The 22039-nt window shown below is 46.7% G+C and overlaps 1 long non-coding RNA gene across 1 annotated transcript; it reads left to right on the top strand.

The window, feature by feature from the left end:
- The first annotated feature begins 1600 nt into the window (after positions 1 to 1600).
- On the top strand, positions 1601 to 20680 carry LOC143823876 (uncharacterized). Its single transcript, XR_013226624.1, has 4 exons — positions 1601 to 1934; positions 2887 to 2989; positions 17399 to 17478; positions 17948 to 20680. It is a non-coding gene; the product is annotated as an uncharacterized LOC143823876 (long non-coding RNA).
- The last annotated feature ends 1359 nt before the right edge of the window (positions 20681 to 22039 follow it).

The raw sequence follows: 22039 nt of genomic DNA, 5'->3' as shown, positions 1-22039 counted from the left end.
AGAGTGGCAGACTCTAATTTGGGAAACTTGGGTCTGGTTTCCCACTCCTCCTCCACATGCAGCCAGCTGGGTGACTTTGGGATAGTCACAGTTCTTTTAGAGCTGTTCTCACCAAACAGTTCTCTTTGGGCTCTCTCAGCCCCACTTACTTCCCAGGGTGTCTGTTGTAGGGAGAGGAAGGGAGAGATGTTTATAAGTTGCACTGGGACTCTCTTAGGTAGTGAAACATCTCTTTGTCATCTTCAGGATTATTTCAGGGAGGACAGGGCAATCCTGTGCTGATTCACACGTAAATAAGTCTCACAGTGTTCAATGAAGCATACTTCCAAGTAAATGGGAATAGGGTTGCATAGTGAGGATTTTTTAAGTACACCAATAAAATGCTAGTTATATAATATCTATTTAATGTGGGAAATTTGGCAGGAGTACAGCCTAGAAGAGACAAAGGCCCCTGTTGGCTTATCCAGTGGTCCATCTAGTCCCACATCCTGTCTTACACATGGGCAACCAGTTCCTTTAGACATCCAACAACAGGCCATAGAGGCTAAGGCCTTCCTAAGAACATCAGAAGAGCCCTGCTGGATCAGACCAGTGGTCCAGCATCCAGGCTTACACAGAGGCTAAGCAGTACCTCTGGAGGGCCAACCACAGGGCACAGAGGCCATGGTCTTCCTTTGATGTTGCCTTCTGGCTCTGGGGTTTGGAAGTCTTTCCAGCCCATTGATTTTGGTTAATTCAGAAGGGTGTAACTCCACTTCAGATGGTGCCATGGTGTCTTTACATACTGATTGGTCTCAGAATGTCTCAGGCAGTGTCTGCCATTTACGTGCTTAATGCACACAGGTTAGGGTGGTCCGGTTCTCCCTGGCCACCGGCATGGGATTGGAAGATAGAGAATTCCAGATCCAGGCTGGGAAACCCCTGGAGATTTGAGGATGGAGCCTGGGGAGGACAGAGACCTCAGTGGATTACAATGCCACATTGTAATCTCTACCCCTGAAAGCAGCCATTTTATCCAGAAGAACAGATCTCTGTCATCTGGAGATAAGCTGAAATTCCAGGAGGTCTCTAAGTCCCACCTGAAGGCTGGCATCCTTGTCTCAGATGATCTGATCCCATTTGAAAAGCTCAGAATTTAGGATGACAGCTGATGATGTGCAAGTTCTGTGTCTCTTTGTCAGGAAAGAATCCAAAGTGAAGGCATCGACGAGCTAGGGAGCTGTAGAGTGCTGTTCCCCGTGAGCTGTTGAATCTAGCAGAAAATGCTAGAGCAGGGGAGGCCCAGCTGTGGTTCTCCAGATGTCCATGGACTGTGAACGCCTGCCATCACATCCTCATGGGAACTGTAGTCCATGGACATCTGGAGAACCGCAATTGGGCCACCCCTGCTCTAAACCTCCATATGAAGAGCCTGTCAACTGCCTCAAGGGGTGGGTGGGGGCATCTCCTACTAATCTCTAGAGCAGAAGTCTCCACCATGTTGCCCACTGGCAACTTGAAATGTGTCAGAGCCCCCCAAGGGAGCCCCCCTCCAATGATTTGCTTCTCGCAAGACATTTCTTATTGGGCTGTTCATTGAGTTTTACATCCTTGCATACTAGCACTCTTCATATTGGAGAGAGGAGCAGTGCATGATGGGAGAATCTCTGTTATGATTCTATCGGTTTCTGTCAGTTTTTTTTTCAGTTAACTGGATCTGTCACCCGGTCTGCCAGCATCTCTCCTCCTCTCCTGTGTTTGTGGGTCTGAGATGGAGTGAGTGTTTAAGGGAGTTGCAGTAACCAAAAACAAAAGCAAAAAACTGTGTTCTTGTCAAAATGTACTTCAGTCAGTATGTGTGAGAGTGATTCTATATTTGTTTTATTATAACTAAACCGCTTGGAACCCAAAGAATTGAGCCTGACAACTCTACAGAAATTATTGTTACTACAAATGTAAGTAAACTTGTTTAGCAGTTATTTAAAGAAAACAATGTTTATTTCAAGGAAAGACTTAACTGCCTGAATTTAAAACCAGCTGATCTTAACTGATGTAGCAACATTGTTTTACACAAAACTTTCCTGTTTGTGCTGTCTGGGGTTTTGTGTAGTAGAAGAAGAAGAGTTGGTTCCCATATGCTGCTTTTCTCTACCCGAGGGAGTTGCAAAGCGGCTTACAGTTGCCTTCCCTTTCCTCTCCCCACAACAGACTCCCTGTGAGGGAGGTGAGGCTGAGAGGGCTCTGATATTACTGAAGAAGAAGAGCTGGTTCTTATATGCTACTTTTCTCTACCCGAAGGAGTCTCAAAGTGGCTTACAGTAGCCTTTCCTTTCCTCTCCCCACAACAGACACCCTGTGAGGTGGGTGAGGCTGAGAGAGTCCTGATAAGTCTAAAGGTTATACCAGTTTCGGGTCGTGGTTAAGAGTAGCAGCCTATAAACTGAGAGCCAGTTTTGATTCCCAGCTCATCCACATGCAGCCAGCTGGGTGACCTTGGGTTAGTTACAATCTGTTAGAGCTGTTCTTACAGAAAAGTTCAGTCAGAGCTCTTTCGGCCCCACTTGGGAAGGTGATTGTAAGCCACTTGGAGACTCCTTCAGGTAGTGAAAAGTGGAATATAAAAACCTACTCTTCTTATCACGCAGATTTTATTTTCATATTCAAAAAAGTATATTTGATTAAATTACAAGCCCAATTCAAAATTTATATTACAACACTTTGCTTCAGAAGTTTCTATCTCACCTTTATCCTGTTTGGGTCTTCAGGGTAGTTGATGAATATATTTTAAGCAAAATTGTTTTACACCCTCTTGGATCTATTGCACTCAGAAGGTCACCCAAGAGAAGCCAGACCTTCCAGTATGACCTTCTAGAGACACCCATTAAGGCCATCTGTGTTCTTTCACAGCAGGACTCCTTACGAGAAAGGGGTGACAAGACTTGCCTTCTTCTTCCTCCTCTTGAGCTCCTCCTCATTCCCATGAATTGAGGTAACGCCAACCTGTAATAAGGTACATATTTTATATTGTACTTCTGGGTCTGAGGGTTTCAGTAAGGTGGTCATATTGGTCTGTTATGTTATTTATATTCATTCAGTTTACATACTGCCCTCCCAGCAACCCAGCTCAGATTAGAGCTGGATTCCAACATAGAAGCACCAGCAAGATTTTCAGGAAATAAGCTTTTTCAGGATATACAAGTACCAGACCCCCAAGATTGTTAAGATATTAGCTTTCTGAGGGTCAAAGCTTATACCTCCCAAAATCTTGTCCCTCTGTAAGATTTTACTGGACTGGAACCTAGCTCCAAGGGTGGTAATGATCATAAAATGCCAAAGGATTGTGACATACCAGCATTTTGAAAGCAAACCTACAAACAGACAATGCTGAATCATTGCTGCAGGGGGAAAGAGTGGACTTGCTGATACTGGCCATTGTTTTGAAGGCAAAATAAGCTGGGAACCCTGGGGCACCTCAGTCTAACACCCTTTATTCCAAGATAAGCTTTTGTGAATCACAGCTCACGCCTTCAGATACATTAAGTGTTATCTGTTAAAACAGGCTTTCTTAACCAGGGTTCTCTGAACCCATGAGGGTGTGTGTGTATGTTCCTTGATGGCCCTGGAAGGGTTTCCTGAATGGGTGGGAGTTAAATATTTATTGGGTTATATGGCCATATAGTGTCATGTCAACCCCCCTCCCCAAATGGCCAGTGATGGGCCTGGAGGGGATGAGAAGGGGAGGGGCTCTGGGTGGGCGTGTCCGCAGCTCTGCTTCCCAACCATATTCTGCATAATAATTGTACCACTTCTGGGGTTTCTTGAAGCCTGATGAAGATTTCAGGAGTCTCTCAGTGTTAGAAACATTGCGAAAAGCTGTGTTAAAAGCTGCAAATAACAGAATGATGGAGATGGGGGGGATGTTAGCAAGGTGGTATCCAGTAACCTCCAGGATGTCTCGCGAACTGCAGCTTCATTGATTGATTCAATCCATCCCACGTTGGGTCTTTCTCTTTTCCTGCTGCCTTTTCCTGGCATTATTGTCTTTTCCAATGACTCCTGTCGTCTCATAATGTGACCAAAGCACAGAAGCTTCAGTTAGTCATTTTAGCTTCTAGGGACAATTCAGGGTTGATTTGATCAATTACCCACGTTTGTTTTTTTTGTTTTTGTTGTCCACAGTATCCATAAAACTCTCCTGCTGCATTTCAAATTAGTTAACTATCTTCCTGTCAGTTTTCTTCATTGTTCAGCTTTTGCACCTATACATACCAAAGGGGAATGATGTTGATACACAGGCAGATTAAGATTATGAACGGGCTTTGAAGCTAGTGACCATAATAAAGATCTGACTGCCTGACACCAAACCAGGGGACTCAACGATCTGCTTAGATGTGCTGCATGACCTCATACAAAATGTTGTGATGTCGAAGAGCGATCAGAGAACAGCAGAGAAATGTAGAACTGCTCTGATCCTCCTGGGGCACTTGCTAACACTGGCGGGATATATTATAAACGAATGCCATTATTGTAGGAGCAATGCAGTTGCACATGTTCTACACTCTCGGCCTTCCCCATATGACAGGGAAGCACCCATTGTGAATAAGGAATATATGGACTGAGGACAAGACATTGAAACATTAAGGGATGCTGATCCTGACTGAACCAAGCCTCCTAAATTTCCCCCCCCCCCAATGACCAAATAACTCCTTGGAAAAGAAAAGATCACAGAGAAGTTTTCCACGTGGAGGACTCAAACTATGCTGCACTGCCCCCTGATTTTTGGCTTGGAGATAGTTGCCCCAATTTCCCCCCCCCCCAAGAAATTAGTTAGCTGGAGAAGAAATCGCTTTTTTCACAATGCCGAAATACAGCAATTCGCATGCTGAGAAAATGTGATGTTATCACAAGTGGCAAGAACTAACTAGTGGGCAACAAGTAGGCAAAACAAAAACCAAAGGGATTTGGAAATGCAGTATAACTGAAAACGCCAAGAGTACATTTACAAGGAAATAGGATTGTCTATATATTTATATAGATGTTTTTTTATATGCCATTAAAGGTTTTTTGAATTTGAAATAGGGTTGTACCCCAATATACAGCAATGTTTACTGTATATTTCAGTTTGGTTTTCCTATACTGTCTTCTACCTTTATCATTCACTTTCTGTGTTGTTTATGGCAGGAGTAATCAACCTGTGGTCCTCCAGATGTTCATGGACTACAATTCCCATGAGCCCCTGCCAGCAAACACTGGCAGGGGCTCGTGGGAATTGTAGTCCATGAACATCTGGAGGACCACAGGTTGACTACCCCTGGTTTATGGTATTCACCCCCTAGGTCCTTTTCTGTTTGCATTATTTTCTAATTCGGCCATACTAGTCCTGATGCTCCTTGACCTGGATAGCCCAGGCTAACCTGATCTTATCAGATCTCAGAAGCTAAATAGGCTGGCCCTGACTAGTATTTGGAAGGGACACTACCAAGGAAGTCCAAGTTGTCTTTGCAAAGACAGGCAGCGGCAAACCACCTCAGACCATCTCTTGCCTTGAAATCCTACAGGATTCATCGGCTGCAGCTTGACAGCAAAAAAACAACAAACCAAAGCATTGGGTGTCCCTAAGCTGTCTGACTGAATCGTGTTCATATTTTGTAATCCGCCTTGAGTCTCAGTGACCAAGGCAAGCTATTCATAAAGTTTTAAAACATTAAAAATAGGAAACAAATAAGGAAGTGCTTGGTATTCAGAATCACGATAGATTAAATCCACTGTAAACCAGAGACAGTATTGCTGAATTACTTACCTAATATCCATGATGGTTAGTTAAGATGATAGCTGCTGCTAGGCTGGTTTACGCCAGGCATTGGAAACAAAATAATATCCCTAAGATACAGGAATGGTTGTCAAAAATGAAAGAGATGTATATTCTAGTGAAATTAACTGCTTACCAAAACGATAAAGATTTTCATAGGGTTGATTGTTTTGTGGTCGAGTGTGATCCAAAGAATGGATTCAGTCATTGATTAGGTTTTAGGAACACATGTGATTTTCTCAAATTATGTATATATATATATCTGTTTTATGGGCAAAATTAAAAAAAATAGAGATTAAAGGGCTCTTGTTCTAAAAGGTCGGTTAATTCATCCTGTTTCCAGTAGAGGGCACCAACAGACCACACCAGTGTGGGACCCAGGTCATGTCATTCTATTCTGTTGTGCAGGCACAAGTCTCAGACCTCTGGTCCTTCAAGAGCAATATTGTCTGCTCAAACTGGCAGCAACTCTCCAGTACCCCAGGCACAGGCCTTTCAGATAACCTCCTGCCTGATCCTTTCAATTGGCAGGGATTGTACCTGGGATCTTCCACATGCCAAGCAGAAGCTCTCCCACTGAGCCACAGGATGGCTCTAAATGACTGTAGCAAAACAAAACAGAAATCCAGTGGCACCTTAAAGTGGCACCTTCTGGGTTTTCCCTTTGGGTTTTCCTGGACCGGGTGTTAGACCGGGTCTGGGACTACTCCCCTGGGCTACATCAGAGGATAGCGATGGCATAATATGTTGATGCCAGGGCAATGAGTCGTTGGAGTGTTGAATTTTCATCGTGATCTTGGCATGACTGGGCGATCATAGTATGTTTTATGATGATTTTTATGATGTTTTATGGATGTGTTTGTTATTTTTATTGGATGTAAACGGCACTGAGCCAGCTGCGCTGGGAGTGGCGGTATAAATAAGGTGACCAGATTTTAACATTGGTAAAGTGGGACACCATTGACCGGTGGGGTTCTTGATTAAAAATGTAGTTTATATGGAGCAACAAAAAGTTTCATAGAATGCATAGAACGCAAAAATAGTATTGTGATATATTTTTAAAATTTCAACATAAGTACAATTTGCCAGGTACTCCCAGATGTCCCTCCAAAAGTGGGACAATCTGGACACCTTAGGTATAAAAATGTAATAGATAAATAGATGGCTTTAGTGTATTTTAATGGGGTTTAATGGGGTTTTATTGTTGGATTGTTGTTGTTACTCACAAGAGCAGTGGGTTATAAATCCAATAAATAAATAAACAAACTACTAACACAGGGGTAATCCAACTGCGGCCCTCCAGATGTCCATGGACTGCAATTCCCAGAAGCCCCTGCCAGCAAATGCTGGCAGGGGCTTCTGGGAACTGTAGTCCATGGACATCTGGAGGGCCGCAGTTTGACTATCCCTGATCATGGATGGGTGGATGGGAGAGAGGGGTGGGGGTGGGGGAGAGACAGAGACAGAGAGAGAGAGACTTTGTTTCCCCTAGCCTAGAGTGCCTGAAGAAATGAGCCCTGTCTCAGAAAAGCTCTTCTTGGAATAAATGTTGTGAGTCTTTAAGCTGCCACTGGACATTTCCTTTGTTTTCCCTACAGACCAGCCATAATGGATCTGTAAATTTTAGTACCTTCCTAGGAATTTAAGATTATGTGAATCGACTTAATTCTATCCCAGTGGGGTAGCTCAGTCCAAAAGATGCTGACTACAGAGAAGGTGTACACAGGATTTTACTCAGGAATTAAGCTTGCTTCTTTTCTATAGCTCTGTCAGTACACAGGGTGCCTTACCAAACTTTCCTACACCAGAAACAGATCCCTGCTCCCTGTACAAGGGGCTAAGCAACCAGGCCCCGGGAAGGCCCAGAAAAAGGATCTCCTTAGGCTCCCAAGATCCATTCAGAGTCATTTGCAATTAGATGTAGGAATTCAGCTCTGAAAAATGATTTTAACAGCGTGCACTGGCAGCTTTGCAGCCAACTCCAGAAGCTAGCCAAGCAGTATAGGGTTGCCAGCTTGGACTGGGAAATTCCTGGAGATTTGGGGTCAGTGCTTGGAGAGGGGGGAGTTGGGGAGGGCAGGGAGTTCAGCAGGGGTGCAATGCCATAAAGTACGCCCTTCAAAGCTGCTTTTTTTTTTTTGTAGAACTGATCCCTCTAGTCTAAAGATCAGTTGTAATTCTGTGTGAACTCCAGACTTCACCTGGAGGTGGCAACCCTATCTAAGGCAACTGAATCCTGTGCTAGGACAGTAGCTTGTTCTCAGAGCTGATTAGGGTTTCTGTTTCTTTGGGGGTTTTCCCTGGTACCCAAAAGCAATGAGACTTCCCTGGAGACCTGTTATTGTGAGTTTTGTCTCCAGTGCAATATCTCCTTTCTGTGCAGACAGCCTTCACAAGGCACCCTCCTGGCACTCTTCTCAGCTTGGTAGGACACCCTGGCTGAGAGGCCCATGCTCAAAGGCCCAGTTATCATCCAGCAGGTATCCCCGATTCAGATGAGCCTGAAGGCGAATAAAATGCAAATCCCGCTGCTTTTTCCTGTTGCAATCAATGTGATTAGCTTATCTTTGGATGGATTAAGCTTTTTTCTTCATGCCCCGAAGCAGCACTTTCAGCCACCAATTGTTTCAGGTCTGTTCCAGTACCCATGGGAAAAGCAATAGGAAGCATAAATACGGGGCTCAGGAGACAGATGTACACTCTCACTCAAAATCATTTATCTCCCCCCCTCCCACACCGTTTATGCTTCCTAATTGCCTCCCTTACACTTTTTTCTTTTGCAAGAAGAAGAAGAAGAAGAAGAAGAGTTGGTCCTTCTATGCTGCTTTTCTCTACCCAAAGGAGTCTCAAAGCGGCTTACAGTCGCCTTCCCCTTCCTCTCCCCACAACAGACACCCTGTGAGGGGGGAGGGGGAGACTGAGAGACGTCAGCTTCTGCTTCCTAATTTTTGGCTTTTGTGGCAGCCTGAGGGGAAATGCAGTGTAATACCAACAGCCCAGATAAAGGTTTGTTTTCTTCAAATAACATCTCCAAACCAACACTACTGTGACTGCCAAATTCCATGTTTTCTTCTACTGTCCAAAATATGAAGCAGAAATAAATGTTTGAGAAAATGGAATTTGAAATATTCACCCTTCCCTGATAATGTTAGACTGACACTGTTTTTGAGCAGCTTATGTCAAAATTGCATTGCTGACGTAAGCAAATGTCTGTTTTACCGTCTTTTTAAATTAATGAATCGATAGATGCTTATGGGCTGCTAACTCTTAATAAAACTAAAATCGTACATGTTTCTGCTGTACCCAGGCTGGCTGGAAATGGGAACTGCTTCGGGAGCAGAGTTAGATCCAGCACTGATCTGAATTAACAGATTAACTGGCTACCTGCCCTCTTCTACACCCAGCGGCTATTAGGCATGCAGACTGAACAGACTACAATCAGAAATGGCTTTAAAAACGTTTCCCAGGGATAAATGAATGAAAGCAGACAAGTTCAAGGAGTCTGAGTTGATTATTGGATTTATTGATATTGACTGTTCAGAATCTTGGCAGAGCAAATCATATATATCCCTTCCACCATGAACTGTCTCAAGCTGCATCCGAAGGGGCAGATCAGGACCTCAGATAGGGGCCTGTCTGCCCTACCCTGTAGAGCAGAGGTAGTCAACTTGTGGTCCTCCAGATGTCCATGGACTACAATTCCCATGATCCCCTGCCAGTGTTTGCTGGCAGGGGCTCATGAGAATTATAGTCCATGGACATCTGGAGGGCCGCAGTTTGACTACCCCTGCTGTAGATTTTCCTTCCCCAGGGTGGAGGTAGGAGCCTTCTGGCCAGAGCTAGAAAGATTTATCATTTACTTTCCTTCTGTTCTGCCTTTCTCCCAATAGGGACCCAGAGCGACTTCTCTCATTCTCCTCCCCTCCACTTTATCTTCACAACCACCCGTGAGTTTCGGTTAGGCTGAGAGAGTATAACCGGCCCAAGGTCATCAAGCAAACTTCCATGACAAAGTGGGAAATCAAACCAGGGTCTCCCAGATCTTAGGCCAACACTTTAAGGCAGAGCCGAAAGGTTTTCTTTCTCTCACAGCCTATAGGCCCAAGTGATTCAGTGAGCAACTTCCATTTTGTTTTGGTAAGCTTCTTGGCGGTTTTAATTTCCTTGACATTTTCAGCATCTAATGATTGTGTTTTCATAATTATGCAATAAATGTTTGTATTAATTGCTATAGCTATTTTGAGGAAACTTTTGGCCAGAAAGGCAACTTTAAAACGCCCCAAATAAATTCAAAATGGTGGGCATAACAACCCCTGGGCTGAATAGGGATGCAGGATTCTTATTTCAATACAGATGCTAATTTTCTTCCCCTGAGTATTTCTCCTATGCTCCGGTCTAGCTGGTTACAATATGCCTCATAGCTTTGCATCCTGAGTCCTTTTTTATTATAAATTGTATTATTTTATCAACATAAGAGGTTAAACATAAAAATGAAAAGGAAATCACGAAGATTTCATATTATAGTCCCAAAGTCTTGAAAATCTTCTGGTGGTCTTCTATTAATTATGTTAGCTTTGCTATCACCGTGAGCTCTCTGATCTTACAAATACAAAAGTCTATGTCCAGAGATGCTTGTTGCACGCCACCTCGATGCAGTCTGAAGTTTGGCAGCAGTGGTTGCATGAAAAAAAGGGTTGATAAGGGTTGATACCATCCTGGGTTTGGGCATCTGGCTGCCCATTTTATCAGCATCCTTATCGAGATGTGCATAGCTAAGATTCCCTATGGAAAGTATTGGCACTTGGCTGTTGCACTCCTTTGTTCCTAGGAGGAAACCACTAAGGAGTGCAAGCAGAGCCAGCACTGCCAGGATCAGGTCTGGTAGGTAAACAGATGTACTCATATGGGCAGGCAACCGTTCCAAAGTCCCAGTTTTCTACTGTGTTTTGGCATTGTTCTAGGTCCAAAGTATGGAGAAGGAAGAGGGTTAGGCTTATGTAGGCCAGAACGGTGTATATACACTTATGGCAGTTCCTCTCTCCCTCAAAGAATATTGGGAATTGTAGTTGGAGAAGAGATCCTGGACCTGCTTTTGTACATGCACTGACTCCATGGACACACATTAGGATTTCATGGCAGCCTGAAAGAAGGGGATGGTTATCTGATAAATGGGCATTTTCCATCTGATCCATTTTAATGGATTTTGTCATCCTAAAAAATAAGTTCCAACATTTTGTTCATTTTACCAGCTCCTTGGTGCATTTTGCATTTTATCAGTATGTGTGTAAAAAATTAGACCCCTCAAGAAGACCCAGGGTGGGTCAAAAAGCATGAGGTCTAAGGCCTAAGATGGTACGGTGCATATGATATTTTTGGTTTATGGGATTGTGGATGTTTTTAACCTTAAAAAAACACAACATTAAGCTGCACACAATAAATTCTTAACACTATTTTGCTCCCTTATATTTGGGAAACAGCCTCCTGGGAGGAGACTGTCCGGGCCCTGTCCAGGGCCTCTTCTGCTGGAGCCTCTGGGCACCAGCTATGGTGAGGACACAATGGTGGGACATGAGCTGCCATTCTGGGCCCATCTCTTTACCTCTTCCCCACACTTCGACACTGAATATTCCTCAAAGATTCCCTGAATACGCAGTCCCTGTGTCTGATATTCTGTGTCACCAGATAGAATCTTTAACATTATATAATAGCTCTCTGGTAATTTGAATGTCGTGTTTGACAACTCAGAATGCTGGAGTTTTAGTTTTTTGGTGCCTGCTCAAACAATCAGGGAATGCCAGAAAAACCTCAATTACGTGTTTGTAGGTAACTTTCAACGGCTGTCAACTTGATGTAGCGTATTTGGGACTGGAACGCTTTGAACATCAGGGAATGTTCTTTTTCAGCTCCACACAAGACTGTGTTCCTGCTTGTCCTTGCTGGAGAGAAGGCTCTTCATGCCCAATTCAAGGTCAAAGTAGCTCCTAATTATTTGTAGAAGAATTAACATCAAGATTGCCCCAACCTGGATAGCCCAGGCTAACCTGATCTCACTAATTCTCGGGAGGGTCAACCCTGACTACTTATTTTGATAGGAGACCTTCAAGGGACACCAGGGTCACGACACAGAGGGAGGGAACAGCAAACCACCTCTCCTGCCTTGAATACCCTGCAGGGCCTCTGTAAGTCAGTTGTGACTTGACGGCAGTTTCCACCACCAACTTCAAGATCGGCCACTTCTGTCTCCCCTGCTGGTGCAACAAGAGAATGCCAAAATCACCCTCTACAAAAGCTTCCTTTGGCCTGGGGCATCAGGCATAGAGGGAAAGTGTGCAATTCCCCCTTGTCCTCCTCTTGCCATTTGCTCTGGCTTCCCGGCAGCGTTAAGAATTTGTAGCCCAATCTCATCAGATTTGGGAAGCTAAGGAGGGTTGATGCTGGTTAGTTCTTGGGTGAGTGTCCATTAAGGCAGTGGTCCCCAACCCCCGGTCCGGGGACCAGGACCGGGACCGGTTTGTGGCTTCTCCTCGTCCTCCTCCCCGGCTGCTGCCTCAGGGGCTGCCCTGCCACTCTACTGCCGGCTCACATTTGGTGCTTTCCAGCGGCCGCCATGGCTGGGGCTCCCCCTTGGTGTGGCACTGCACATCTGCTGCTAGCAGCGCCCCCCAGTGGGCGGCGGGAAGTCAGGGGCACCAGCAGGAAAGAAAGCGGAGCAGGGGCTCAGGCAGTGGCGACGTCCCTCGGCAAAAGACTACCCCCCCCCCGGGCCTCAGTAAAATTGTCAAGCGTTTACCGGTCCCCGGTGATAAAAAGGTTGGTGACCACTGCATTAAGGAAGTGCAGCGTCACCACACTGAATATCGATATTTCTTGTTTTGAAAACCCTACAGGGTTGGCTACAACTTGACAGCACTTTCTATCACCATTATATCTATTAGATTTCTCCAACAAGAATAAGTACACAAACACACACTGAATCATTGAAGCTAGCATTTTGATAAATGTCCTTTTTCTGGATGGTGCCTGTTGTCTATATCTAGATTTGTGCAATATTACTGAAAGAGAAGGGGGGGGGAATTCATTTGCAATATTAAGCCACAGGAACCTTGTTTCTTTTTGAAGTGTAACCCCACTACTTAACAAGCGTTCTTAATTAAAAAGATCAAGAAAAAGGTCCTTTGAAATGGTAGTCCTACAGGTGATTCCCCGCCCCTTAATCCTTCGTGAACTGTTTTGACTGATAGCCAAGATCTTTACAGGGTGGAGACTGAAGGAGGAAAGGCAACTTCAGATAAGCATCAGGGTTTGCAGGTTTGGCTTTTAGCAACAGCTGCTTGCTTTCAGTTTTGTAATGTTCCTATTTCAATGTTTATTGGTACGATATATGCCTTGATTGTAATCCTGCTTCCATTTCTGCATATTGCCTCCCACTCACATCAGTGAGCTTTAGCACCTGTAACTAGGCATGGCAAGCTGTGTGTTTTTTAATGATGGGGAGGGGGCAGAGATTCTGTTGTTTGTGGGGTTGCCAACCTCCAGACAGCACCTGGAAATCTCCTGGGATTTCAACTGATCTCCAGGGGACAGAGGGAAAAGTCTACTTTGGGAAGGTGGACTCTGTGGCATTATAGCCTGCTGAAGATCCCTTCTGCCACAAACTTCTACTTTAGACTTTGTCCTTCAAGTCTCCACGAATTTCCCAGCCTGGAGTGGAAACCCGATTTATGAGCCATAAATGGGGCCACATATTTTCTTTTCTACACAACAGCATGCAATCCTGTTCAACTATTGCAGAATAATATTCCAGATAGAAGAAAAACATAGGCATAAATTGAGGGAGGGGAAAAAGTCCTTTTCAACAGAAACAAACATTTTCTACTTACTTTTACAAGTTTGCAGAAGGACAGAGCAAGCAATATCAATGGACTTCCAGGCTCTGCCTCCAAAATCTTAATTTGCACTTGGCCAAAGTCTTGAAAGATATGGAGCAGTGTCTCTCAGCATGCAAGATGATTTTCTTCTTCTTCATTGCAGCCTGTTCCCACATGCTTAGGACCAAGAAGTCTCAGGCAGATGGCATGGCTTTTAAGCTAACTACAGTCCAAACCTCTCTTAGTGTAAAATAGGCAGGTTCATAGGATGAACACCAGGGCCCATTCTGCACATGTTGGATAATGCACTTTCAATGCACTTTGGAAGTAGATTTTCCTGTTCTGCACAGGAAAATCCAGCTGCAAAAGCAAATTGAAAGTGTATTATCCAACGTGTGCAGAATGGGCCTTGGTTACTGAGAACCTTTCAGGAAACCACAACTTATATAAACAAGGCAGACAATAGGTCTCTCCTGCCATGCATGCAATTGCCAGATTAGCATAGATTGGTTTAAACTGATTAAAACAGATTGGTCCATTACATGTCTGCTTGGATCTGCTTGCCTCGACCTCAAGCTCACAACACTTAGAACAAAACCTGATGGACACCTGTAAAAGGCAGGTGACAGCAGCCTTAGTTTGCCTTGGGGCTGTGAAGGAAAGGGAAAAGAAAACCTCCCCTCAGTTGAAACCTGGCTTCCTGCTTTGTTGATACCCTTTTAAAGGGGTCGGGAGTCGTATTTTTTAAAGAGGCATGTTTTTCCTTGAACATATTAATTTCAGAATGAGAGGCCTGTGAGCACAACTGAATCTGCTTTATGTGGAGTCAGACAGGTTGCATGCCCACGGACATGAAACCACCCCTGTGTGTCAGCAGGGATATAAATGGGCAGGGATGGAGGCCACACATTCCCACCCCTGTGCTACCTCCACACTGTATCATGCATCCCTATGTCTCCTCCCCTTTATGCTCCGTGCAGATGTGCAGCAATTTTACCAGGACCTCCACCGCTGGGACCCATCCTCCTTTACTCTTACTTCCCCTTCCTTTGCAAGCTATGTTGTAACCCTACAGTATAGTACAGTTCAGCAGGGAAGGGGGTGGCAAAGTGCTTTCAACCCTTAGTAAACCTTGCTCACTGTTCTGAAACATGGGTCAGGAGCCACATTGGGGAGTGGGGCTCCTAAAGGTCATGGCCAGCACATCAAAGAGCCCTTTGTGATTCTGAAGACACTGAGTGGCTATTGTGGCTTTGGGCACAGTTGTCCCTTTAAATTTAAAGGGAAAAGGGGGCAAGGTGGGGTGGGGGTTCTCTAGAGCAAGGGTAGTCAACCTGTGGTCCTCCAGATGTCCATGGACTACAATTCCCATGAGCCCCTGCCAGCATGCTGGCAGGGGCTCATGGGAATTGTAGTCCATGGACATCTGGAGGACCACAGGTTGACTACCCCTGCTCTAGAGGGAAAGAATAGTTGTACTTGGATCAGGCATGACTTTGTCCAGATGCTCCCTCTTCCAGAGAGGGACATCCTTGCAGGGAAAGCCGCAGCTGGCTTAATGAGTTCAGGGTCTGCTCTGACTAACAGCAGCTGCCCAAGTTCTTAGGCAGAGGCTGGCTCCTTACTGGAGAAACCACAGACAGGACCTGGAACCTTTTGTGTGCAAAGTGCATCCTTGGCCACTGAGCTGTGGATGTCCCCTGTGAGGCCCTGATGCTTGCCAGTAGTCGATGGATGCTGTGGTCGGTGCACAAAATGCATTTGTGTGGGAACCAACCATTCAACAGAACCCTCAGAAACATTTCCATGTCTCTGTGTATTTATGGTGCACCGAACGGTATAATTAAACAGGGAAACGTTGTAGTCAGAGGTGAAGGGAAATGTGTAAAGAATGGGTTGGGATGCATTAGCACAGAATGCTGCCCTGAGGACTCTCTGCATATGCAGGAGTTGATTCAGGTAAACAGAGACTAGTCAAAGGAGAGGATTTGTAAAGGGGGGGGGGAGAAGAAAAGTAGGTTTTTATATCCCACTTTTCTCTACCAGCAGGAGACTCAAAGCAGCTTACAATTGCCTTCCCTTCGTCTCCCTGCAACAGGTACCCTGTGAGGTAGGTGAGGTTGGGAGAGACCTGATATTACTACTCTGTGAGAGCAGCCCTATCAGGGCTGTGACAGCCCAAGGTTACCCAGCTGGCTGCATGTGAAGGAGCGGAGAATCAAACCCCGCTCGCCAGATAAGCCACCAGTCTTAAGCACAACACCAAGCTGGCTCTCCCTCTTTCAGAGAGGGGTCAGAAGAAGAGCTGCTTATTTATACCTTACTTTTCACTACCCCCAAGGAGTCTCAAAGCAGCTTACAATTATCATTCCCTTCCTCTCCCCAGAACAGACACCCTGTGAGGTCAGATAGAGAGAGAGCCCACACCAGTCATATATCTGCTTGCCAAGATAGACAAAGCCGTTTCGGTTGTGTGGCTGATTAAGGAGGAAAGTTTTGCAAAGTAAAGTCTTTCCATTACTGGCTGGCAACAGGAGCCTCCTTCAGGCACCGCTAGTCTGTGCTGTGGTTTCTGAGAGCTCTTGCAGCTCTCTCTGACAAGCAAATGCCACTCCAGGCAAAGCTACTGAAATCCATAGCCTCACCTTGGAGTAACTCTGCCCTGGAACACCCTTCCCTGTGAAGAATAGCCCAAGTCTGGGACTTCTAAATTTTGCCTCTTTGCAAAATGCTTGATAGTTCTTTTAAAAGAAATGTCCTGCACTCTTAACATTGAGCAAGACGTTCTCCTCTCTTCTTTGTGTTTGCCTCCCTATTTCTACGTCATTTACTGTTTTCTTCATAGATCACCGTTTGCTTTCCCCCAAACCTGTTTTCTCCTCCTTGGGCTCTGACGTCCTGCCCTGGGCTACTCTAATGCCTTCCCTCTCGCCATGATTGCTTGCTGAGAAATTAGCTTTCTTTCACCTGTCATCAGGGAGGCAGCAGAGGTTGTGGTTTGAGAGCGAGAGCCAGGATTGCACAGTGTCAGCCCTGCCTCTGATGCGCAGCGCATGGCCTTGGGCTGCCTATCTTGCTTATTTTCCCATATATAAGATGGGAGGGAGACAGAAGTTGTTAACATTTTAATTGCTGCTTTGAATGGGCTATATCCCTCTCCCTCTCCTGTTGAACTTAAAGACTGGAAGATACCTGAAAAAGCTCCACTACAGTGTAGGAAGGAAAGATGAACGTAGAAAAGGGGTTTTCAGGGAAGGACAGGAGGAAATAGTGGGGGAAAGGAAAATGAGATTCTCCCCACACACCCCACAAGTCTTTGTCTCCCTCAAGTGGTTGATTCACACATTATAAAGGTTGAGCATAGGGTGGGGAATCAAAAACCGTGCAGAGCAAGGGAAATGTCTAAGGCATCCTGTGATTGTGGCCTGAAGTTTCTGAAACATAATGTAATTGTGAAAATGCCTGTATTTATTGATAACGCAATTTAAATTAAGAACAGCCAAAGGCTTTTATATATAGCTTCAGATAAAATTCAATCCTATGCAGATACTAGTGTCTCGACATCCTTGAACTAATGCGTTTCAGCATCTGTTCCAAGTTTATGTTGCAGAAACCCACTGAGCAAGTCCCAGGAAGCAGCGTGGGCTTCACCGGCCAGCCTGATGGCTTCAGTGGAAGCCACCTTGGAAGGGGGAAGGAAAGAGGGATCTCTCTGGGTATTAACAGGGTTCTTTCTCCCCAGCTGCAGCTGCCTGCAGGAGCTCCCCCCCCCCCCACACCTCCATTGAGACTGTTGCCGGATTTCTCAGTGGAAAGGATAAGGTAAGATGCATGAAACCCAGGGCAATGTCCATTCCCTTGGCAGGCTGTCCCCTTCCCCTTTCCCTTCCCCTTCCCTCTCTTAAGTTCTCTGGCTCGAGTAGCAGACCAATGAGGGGCCTGAGGGGGATTGGGGGTGGCTCAGTGAATGCCAGTCCTGGGCTGGGTGATTGCCCTTTCCTTCTAGCGTGCAGTCTAATCCTGCCAGTAAATTCGATCTGCCCTTAAAGGCGGAGATGAGGCAGTCAGTTATCTCCTGGGCTCTGGGGCTGGTCCTCAGAGACACACCAGTCCAAAAAGACCTCCCTCCCTCCCTTCTTTCTTCTCTCAAATGTTCGAGAGTCTGTTCCTGGGACGTTCTCCCCTCTCCACTAAGATGACCCCCAGGGGCAGTGAGGGAGGCTCAGGAGAGGGAAGCTCCTGTGCTGTTTGCACATTGACAAGAGAGGCCTCTTCTTCTGCTTCCCTCTAGATCATCGGTGATGAGTCCTTCAGGCACTTGGTGGCAAAGCTGGTCGTCTCCCTGGCTGACCTGGAAGCTGGCATCCAGAAGAAAGCCAGAGAAGTTGTGGGCCAGCTTTTGAACCTCTTCCAAGCCAGCCGAATGAGTTAGCTGGGAATGAGTTAGCTGGGCAGGAAGAGTCCCACATCCCTTTTCTATAGTCAGACCACCCAGTCTACCTCCTCTGGGGTCAAACACCCCCTCCCTTAAGAGCACTGGAATTCCTTCTGTCCAGATGAGTCTTCCCATAGCTGCCTCCAGCCATGTGTACTGATTCAGATTCATTCCCTGATTCTCTTCCCACTTGTCTAAAAGGCATCACACCAGGTTAGCAGGACGAATGCTAAGTGCAGAAAACGTTGAGTCATCACAAGAGAAGGACTGAGAGGCTGCTGGCATCCTATGATAACTTGGGGCCGTTGTGGATGCACTTCGCACTATCCTGCATCTGTCACTGCTGACACACCTGGACAGCCTAAAATGAACTCTCCTTTCCCGGAGTTGCCTTCCAGCCAACTCATCTGCAACTCATCCCTGCTCCCTGGAGAGAGCTGAAACCCGAAAATAGCACATGTTCATCCTCATGGAGGCAGAAGAGTTCATGGTTCTTCAAGACTTTCCAGTTTTACCCCGAGAAGACGTTTTGCTCCAGAACGTCCAACATGGACACTAGCAACAATTTATGCCCCAAATAACGGCTAGAATAATGTTTAGGTACAGTTATTTTTTTCAGGCTATATTAGTTTTTCAAGAAGATGAATTGTTAATACTTTGGAAGCTGAACGGTGTCTTAGATGTCAAAAATATAATGGAAAAAATGAAAAAAACTGGAAGGAATGTTACAAAATATGTGAAGACTAGTAGGGGGAAGCCCGTTTTATAGGATAAAATGGGCTCTAGCATGGCATGCTGTTGGGGGGGGGGGTAGTAAGCGGGAGGATCTTGGAGCCACGAGGGGAGACAGTGTGGCTGGTTTCCTGCCCCCCCCCCCCGGCTCAGCAGCTGGGCTTACCTGCTGGGCTGGCAGAGTCTGTGGAGTGGCAGAGGAGGTTGGGGATGTGGGTTGAGGCAGTGGCGTGACGTCTCCTCGAGGGCAGGAGGAGATGCGGCGCAGTGAAGGAGCGGGCCGCAGCGCAGGTGCGGTCTGCCTGGTCGGCCTGAAGAAGAGAACCTCGGGGGACCTCTACAGGTGGCCAACGCTCTCAGCGCCACCCTCAGGGTCCCGGAGCGAGCCACTACCCCCCCCATCCCATGCAATGCGGCTCGGCAGAGGCCGCTGGAGTGGGATGGAGAGCGGGCATGGGCTGTGCTGCCCTGTGCCGCTGAAAGCGCGAGGCGGGGGGAGAGCGAGGCACTGGCAGGACACTCCTGTAGGACACCCGACGGAGCTGCGCCAACACAGGCAGTGGCTGCTCTCCAGGCGCCCCTGCTCAGAGTGGAAGAGGCCAGAGAGCAGTAGCTGCCTGTGTTGGAGCAGCGGCGTTTGGTGTCCCGTGGGAGTGTCCTGCCCATGCAGCACTTTCAGCAGCACAGGGTGACAGAGGCCGTGGTTGCTCTCTGCCCTGTCCCACTCCAGCGGCCTGTGCCGAGCCACGTTGCATAGAGTGTGTGTGTGGGGTGGCGGCTCACTGTGGGGCGACAGTGCAGGGTGGGGCTGAGAGGGTCGGTTGCCTATTGTGGTCCCCTGAGGTTCTCTCATCCAGGCCGATCATGGTGGCCGCGGCTATGCAGTGGGCCACTCTCTCACCATGCTGCATCTCCTCCTGACCTTGAGGACATGTCATAGCACCGCCTCTGCTCACATCCCCAACCTCCGCCACCAGTCCATGGATACTACCCGGCCAGCAGATAAGCCCAGACGGGGAGCCAGCTTTGTCGTCCCCGTAGGTTCTTACCTTAGGCTCTAAACTCGTGGGGGAGGTGCCACTGCTTGCAGGCTAGGAGAGAGGATGGGAGCTGGAGGGGGAGGGCCAATTGGAGTGCGGCCAAAGCTGGCCGTACTCTGATTGGCCCTATTCCATCTTGGACAGGCTGGACTCTCTCCACCCCCGGGGTTGTTTCACAAATATTAAGAGGATGAACAATGGATAAGGATATTGGATCTGGACTGCGCCTGGCGAATACATCATTCAAATGGAAGAGGCAATACCTTCTTTTCAGATAGACATCAGTCATGTTGGAGAACTGATCTTTGTTGGACATTTAAAACTTTTATTTCAAAAATGAAGAATACAGAAAACTTATTAAGAATTTGAGCAGACCATAATCCAGTAGAAAACTTACTGAAAGGAGCAAATAAGAAAGAGAAAGTTGGAGACTGAATGCTACACCATGAAGCCCAGGACATGGCCCAGGACCGCAGCTATGAGTCGCTGGGAAAGGGGGTTTTATATTCGCCATCTTATTTGGGAGTATTGTGATGTGATTGTTTTATGGGGTGTTTAAATTGTTGAATTGGTAGATTTGTATTTTGGGGGGGGGGTTTTAAATTGTTATGTTTTATTTGTTTAAATTGATATATGTTTACATTGTTATATGATGTTTTATTGTTAACTGCCTTGAGCCAGCTTGCTGGGAGTGGCGGTATACAAATCTAAGAAACAAACAAACAAATAAATGTCCGTTCACTCAACAGGCTGTTCCCTTTCTGTTCCCCTCCCTAATTTGTTTGGCTTGAGTACTGGACCAATGCATCTCCCAAAAAAAACAGGCTCGGGAGCTAGGGAGGCCTGTCACACAGATGTGCCTGCAGTGGTTGGCAGCTGTTCCAATTGGGGGGGGGGTATTTGCAGAACAGGGAATGGGGGAACTCTGGAACCCAGCAGTTGGAGGGGGAGGGAACTCTGTCAGGAGAAGGTGAAGCAGCCAGTGCTGGGGCTGCATGATGGCAAGCAGAAGCAGCCCGATGGAGAGAGGCCAGGCAGGGGCAGGAGGTGCCCAGAGGCCTTTGCTGCTCCCTGCCTCACCTCAGGGGGATGCAGGCAGAGAGCTTCAGGGCAGAAACCTGTTCTCCAGCTAGGAGTTGTGTCTCCCAGAGGCCCTCCCTGCATTTCAGCAGCTGCACCACCATCTCCCCCCCCTCTTCACCATCACGTTCATGATGCAATGGCCCTGTCCCAGGCCTTGGTCCCTTCGTGGCCTGAGGGGGGAATGGGAGCAGCTCAGTCATTGCCCCCCAGGGGTTGGGAATTGTTCTTCCCTTCCAGCACAAAGCCTAATCCTGGCCTTTCTGTCCTATCAGCAAATTCCATCCTCCCCTGAGGGGTAATATGAGGTCCTTCTTGGTATCTTGGGCTCTGAGGCTGGTCCTCGGAGGCCGGCCAACTGAAACAGACCCCGAAGGCCAGGTATATTGAGCCCCACCTGACTTGTTGAGAGGGTGGCAAAAAGGCCCGCCGGTCTTGTCTTCCCTCCCTTCAGGAGAGCCATGTTCCTCCAGGACAGAACAAAAAGGTGAAGTGGATAGGGTCCCTCTTTGGCTCCCGAATCCAGAAGCCTCCTTTCTGTAGGAGGGGGAGCGGCAGTCTCCAAGGCTTTCCGTGCCCATTGGAGGGGGGGGGGTCAGCAATCTAACAAAAGCTCCCTCTTCCCATCAGGCTCTACAGCAGGATGGGGAGGAGACCCTCATCACAGGATGAGGACTGAGAGGCTATTGACATCATATGTTAACTTGGAACAAAGAGGCCTATGTTGTGGATGCAACTTTGCAGCTATTCTGATATCTGTCACTGTCAACACTCCTGGACTGTGTAAATTGAATTCTCGGGCTATATCAGTGACCCCTTGTGGTCACCCCGTGCTAAGACAATAATGTGTGCACCCTGGCCCTACTTTGCTTACTCAAGCTAAATGAAATCAGACTCCAGTAGCTCCTTTAAGACCAACAAAGATTTATTCAAGGCGTGAGCTTTCGAGTGCAAGCACTCAAAAGCTCATGCCTTGAATAAATCTTTGTTGGTCTTAAAGGAGCTACTGGAGTCTGATTTCATTGTGCTACTTCAGACCAACACAGCTACCCATTTGAATCTTACTCAAGCATCTTACAGGGAACACTGCTTGGAA

Source organism: Paroedura picta, chromosome 14 (assembly GCF_049243985.1).
Source record: "Paroedura picta isolate Pp20150507F chromosome 14, Ppicta_v3.0, whole genome shotgun sequence".
NCBI classification, from domain to species: Eukaryota; Metazoa; Chordata; class Lepidosauria; order Squamata; family Gekkonidae; genus Paroedura; species Paroedura picta.
Note: the sequence above shows the minus strand (reverse complement) of the source record. Positions and strands in the feature narration are given on the sequence as shown.